Here is a 6000-nt window from a genome sequence, read left to right as displayed (position 1 = left end):
AGCAGGAAATTCCGGCATTGGCCGGGCTCACCAGAGAAAGTTTGTGGTGTTGGGGAGTCTGCGACCCGGAAATAACCTGGCGGTGGGAGAACCGGAAGTGATGGCGGAGACTGAACAGCAGGAGGAAGAGAAGAGTTTAGCTGCATGGGTAACTGGTTATTATCAGCTTCGAGTTGGAGTAAACGTTGGTTAGAGAGGGTTAACTGTTCAAGTATGGACTGAATGGATCGTTCATGCTGGGTTAAAGTGTCGACTAACAACGGAGGAAGTGATTCAGTCATGGGTTTTGTCTTTTGGCCGGTTGATTCTGTCATGTTGGGCTGAAGTTTTCTAACCCACATGAAAGAATCACACGAGGAGAGAGGTGAGTAAACTATAATGTTTTTATTATAAAGAAAATTAATGAAAACAAGAAGCGCTGATCCAAACTGGGCCAGGAGGGTGTTCTGATTCTAAAACAGAAGATAGCAAAAAATGAAAACTGAGAACCAAGAAAACACTGGAGTAATGGTGGTGGAGTCTTACTGTACGAAGTGTGGGTCTGAGCTGGAGAGGGAAGCAAGTCAGGTCTGAGCTGGAGATGGTCTGGTGGAGAGGAGTAGCAGGCAAAGGAGTAATCCAGGACAGTTGAGAGGTGGAGAGCGAGAGACCAGAGGAGTTGAGCGGCGTTGGGAAATATATCCACTTCAGACTGCAGGAAGCTGAGGGTAAGAATCCAGGGCTGGTACCAACAATAGAGTATCAACCGGCACTGAAGTGTGGCAACACCGCTCCTTATATCCTCTGGCCTGGCTGGATGATAATCAGCTGCAGCTGTGGCTCTCCAACCTGCTCACCTGCAAACACTTAGGAGCACAGCCACAGAGAAAAAGCAGAACCATGACAGAGATGGTTTTGACGTGTGTGTGTGACGTATTAGTATCAGCACCTCTCTGACAGCATGGTGGGAGTATCTTAAAATGACAGTCTTCACTAGTACCATGCAGACGCACACCTATCTGGAATAATCCTGATATTTTGCAAAATAATAAAATTATGAACCTTCCGGACTGGAAAAATAAAGGAATCCTATACCTGGAACACATATATGAAGGATTGGACTTCATCCCATTTAATAGAATAGTCTCCCAATTTGGAATAGATAAGAATAGCTTTTTAGAATACCACCAAATTAAATCTATAGTCAAACAAAAATTTAAGCTCAATACAATAGAATTACAAACACCACCAAGGGTATTAGACTTCTATAATCTCAAACGCCCCAAACTACTGTCTAAAGTATATAAGACACTGTCCAAAATAGACGATAGAATAGCAATCCCTATTGAAAAATGGGAGGTGGATCTATCAGTCAGCTTTGACCAGAACTCTGGTCCCAAACTTGTTTTTTAAATTTTTAAATGATCAGACACTCCAATTTACAATTAATTCAGTACAGAATTCTACACAGAATACACTATACAGGTCATCGGATGTTCAAGATGGGGTTTGTGTCGTCTGACACCTGTATATACGGCACAAACAACATTCCTGACAATTACATTCACGCACTGTGGTCCTGTCCACCTGTCCAGGAATTTTGGGGTAGAGTATGTGAAGACCTGTCAAAGTCTCTGAAATGTCATAACCACCCCCTCTCTGTTTACTGGGAAACCTGGACAATGTCCCGATTGAAACATCTTTGGTTCACGTGGTTCTGACTGCCATATGCATCGCTAAGAAAACTATCCTCTTGAATTGGAAAAATAGAGAAACTCTCTGCATTAACCAGTATAGAAATCTTTTGTTAGATCATATTACATTTGATTTAGCCTCTGCTTCCACTTAAAATCAATCTCTCTGGGCTCCTTTGATCGGTTCCATCACATAGCGATGATGGGGGACCATAGATGTTGTCCTGCGGGATGATGTGGGTCTGGATGGAGGGTCTGAGTTTGGAGTATCCAGATGTTCCCTGGGGGTGGGTTCCCTGGGGATGTCTGGGACTGGGGGGCCGTTGCCCCCCTCTGAAGGTGCTTGGGTTGCCTCGGGGGGTGGACTACTGGCGGTTGTGAGTGGGGCCCCTTGGTGGTCTTGGCAGCGGCCATGGGTCGCTGTCTGGAAGCTGCATTGCCCCTGGGCGGGTCTGGGTGGGGGCCTGGGGCTCGGGGTGTGGTGGTGGCCGGCCCCGTGTGGGGATCTGGGCGGTGCCTTGGGGGTTGGGTCCTGGCATGTATGCTGCCAGGAAGAAGGCGGGAACATGCCGCAGTGCCTGGCCCGGGTTCAGTGGCCTCGGGTAGACCTTGGCTCCTCTGCTGTCCCATCACAGGGGAGGGGGAGGTCCAGGAGGGGAAGGACCCAACCTTACCTGGATGTCCTATGTCTTATATATTCTGGAAGTTGTGCAAATGCAGGGATGGGCATAGATATTCTGCTGGGGTGGAGCTGGGTTGGTGCCCTCGGTCTCCGTGAGGCTCTGCAATGCTGCTGCTTTGGGCCCTGGCAAGATGGGCTGGGGTCTCCATGCCCTGGGTGGCATTTTGACAACAGAGGTGCCTATTGGGGCCAGTGGGGGAGCTGGCTCCCTGGAGGGCTAAGCCAAACCAGCCATTCCTCCCCATCCCTGCATATTTCTCTCCTCCAGCTCCCTCACATCATCACACAAACATGCACATAGGACGTTGGGGGGTGGACAAGTCAGGGAGAGAGGGTATGGACTCCATTTCCGCATTCCTGTGGCAACCTGCCCCCCAATTGTATTTGCACCTTATACACTTCCACCAAAGACATTCCACGCAAACACACACTTAGGGCCTTGGGAGTGAGCACATTCAACGGCACTTGGCAGGGGGATTTCTCAGCCTCCTCCCGAGTGCCGGTGCCCACTTCCAATTTTATACTGCACTTAGACACCGAGGGCTGTGGGTGCAAGTGAGGTGGTGCGGTAGCATCAGCTGGCATAGGCCTCCCCGTGCCACACCTGGTGTTGAGTGTGGTGCCTTGGTCTGCCTGAGTGTTTGTGGCTCTCGGGTCAGGGGGTTTAAGATTTTTGGCGTCTGCCTGATCAATCCCGGTGGCTGTCTGGTGGGGTCTGGGTCCCCAGCGGGGATGGTCTCCCCTGAGTCCCGGGTCGCTGGGTTCCGGGCTCGGCCGGCTAGGGGGTGGGAGGCTCCCGGGACTCTGCCGGCTGCTGGTTGTGGCCCCCCGGGGCGATCCTCTGTGCCTCTCGAGGGGGGCGGAGGCCTTTCTGTTTGCAGTCTCCTTGGGTTTCCTGTGTTCTGGGTCAGCGCCTGGATCTCTGGGACTTGGAGCTCCCTCCGTCTTCTACACATCTTTGGGGGCAGATCTGTGGTCCCTCACACTCTCTATTGGACACTTTAATAGAGAAACCTTACATAAACAAGCGCGTGTACTAGAGCCCTGCACTGGAGCCCTAGGCCCGGGGGTCAGCCCGGCCCGAGGGCCGAGCTTCGGGCTGACGACTGTGTAATTACCTCGGACACGGGCCTGGCTGGGCGCCCTTATTTTTAATCGAATTCATTAAAAAAAAACTGAAACACTTGAACGCAGCAGCACCTGCCTGCTTCTCACACACCGGCACCCGTTAGCTCAGTTAAGGTCTGTGTGGTTTATAAATCTGCCTATATAAACAAATTCTCAAACTGCTGATTGAAACATGTGCCCCTATTCTAATATGCCATTTTATGTCCACTTTGATATGTCAGAAACCATTTATTTATTCTCATGAAAATGCCAGCATTCTATTTTTCTGTGAAAAAATTCGCCCTGCAGTTTAAAAAAATACAGCATTCCTTGCTGGTATTTTTCTAACTGGAGAGCGCATTTTCAGAGCGGCAGATTAAATTTACAAACACTATATTAATTGGGGGCGTTTATTTAATCTGCCGCTCTGAAAATGCGCTCTGCATTTAGAAAATTAGAATGCTGCTTTTTTTTCTAATTGCACAAGAGTGCATTTTCAGAGCAGCAGATTAAATTTACAAACGCACCCAATTAATATAGTGTTTGTAAATTTCATCTGCCGCTCGACAAATACGCTCTGTTCGAAAAAAAGCTGCATTGAATGCTGTTTTTCTTTCTTTTCTTTCTTTTTTTAACCGCAAAACGTTTCCCACAGATAATTAGAATGCTGAGCATTCGATCACGCTAAAACATTATGAAAGGTTAAAAAAAAAGTGGGGCTCGGGCCGGGCCAGAGAATCCTGAAAACCTTTTCGGACCGGGTCGTGCTGAGGCTCCACCTCCTCGGGCCAGGCCGGACACGGGCTCAGACTTTAGGCCCGTGCAGGGCTCTAGCATGTGCACACAGGTGCTCTCAAAAGTATGGGCTTGGGCACGTTCAACACATGTCTTAAAGCTGTCGTTGCCGCTAAATGCACTATGATTTATTATCGTGTGACTGTTCAGTTAAACAATGTTGATTATATATTTCATCATCAGGCTGATGCAGCTTGATCCTGATGTATTGTTGTGCAGTGGTGGGCAGTCAGGGCCAGCAAAGCCTTCTCTGCTGGCCTAAACGTACTCAAAAACATAAATGTATTTTTTTTCCTTTGGTAAATATTTTTAAATAAAAAAAAATGTTCACTGGTCTATTTTCTTTATATCCTGTTATACCCACTTGGCTGCGCTGCTTCCAGTGTTGAAATACCAAGGCTGAGTGTTATCCAATCAGATTTAAGCTAGCTTGTGTTTTCAGGCAGATTAAGTCTGCTCTTGGCCTTCAGAATCAATCGAGAAGCCCACTGTCCGCTGTAAGTGAACAGAGACGATCTAGATGCGATAGCCAATCAGCTCACGAGTCAGCGTGGCTCAGGCCAGCTAGCTGGCATCACGCAAAAGTTGGCATGAACGCATCCTGTGATTGGATAAGCAGTAGCGGCATGAAGCAAAATATGAAAACTAAACACAGAGATTTGTATCTATCAGTGGCGGGCGGTGCATTCCACCCCTGCGCCTTCGGTGATTTCCTATTCAATCCAATCTAAATTAATACACCTTAAAATACCATCAATATGACATCACAGCTGGAGAAACCTCTCTCTTTCACTCTCTCTCTCTCTCTCCCACACACACACGCACACACACCAGTGGCTGGTCAAGACATGTAATTTCCGGAGCCTTTGAAATCAAACTCGCATTCCCAATTGAGGGTAGGAAGCTAAGACCACAGATACTGTCAAATCTCAAAAATGAAAGACAGGTTTAAGAGATGAGACAATAAAATAAATAAGTAAAGCAAACACATTTACATTTATTTAGGAGAAAATGGCACCGCGAAACAATGTGGGCGCAGCTGCGCACACCACGTTGTACACAATATTAAAGGAGACATAACATGCTTTTAAGTTATTCCTTTTTACATCTAAATCCTTCAGTTGGGGGTCTAAAAACAGTGGAACTGCAGTTCTTTGGTCTGATTTCCTCATTATTGTTGCTCTACAGACCCTCATCTACCCCTGTTCTGAGGAGAGTCTTGAGAACGAGCCGTTTTTGGGTACTGTCTCTTTAAACTGGAGGAGGAGCTGTAAACTCCGCCCCCCTCCATAGTGCAGACCTGTACTCTCCTCCCCCAGCCGGACTTTGTAGTTCTATAGAGAAATCATTATTTAGCATAGCAGATTTAGCATAGCATATTAGCATTTTTAAAACATGTGGGGAGAGTAGTTCATCAAGCTGTTTCAAGGCTGCTAACTCTCTCATGCATTTGTCTGTAGTCACTCACACACACCCGTCACGGCCGACGGAGGGACAAGTGAGCAGGCACGTGCGCGCACACACACACACACATCCGTCACGGCCGACGAGACAAGCGAGCAGGCTCGCGCACGCGCACACACACAAGGAATGCTGCTTGCTTATTTATTTCTATAAAAATGTTTTAAAAAATGATACAGCTCATTAAAACACCATTAAAATATATTTTATTAAGATCTCTATCTATATATATACATACATATAATTATAAATAATTTTATAAGTAGTCTTATTTAATATTGG

This window comes from Nothobranchius furzeri, chromosome 2 (assembly GCF_043380555.1).
Source record: "Nothobranchius furzeri strain GRZ-AD chromosome 2, NfurGRZ-RIMD1, whole genome shotgun sequence".
NCBI lineage: Eukaryota > Metazoa > Chordata > Actinopteri > Cyprinodontiformes > Nothobranchiidae > Nothobranchius > Nothobranchius furzeri.
The sequence above is the reverse complement of the archived record's forward strand: the minus strand, read 5'-3'. Positions refer to the sequence as shown.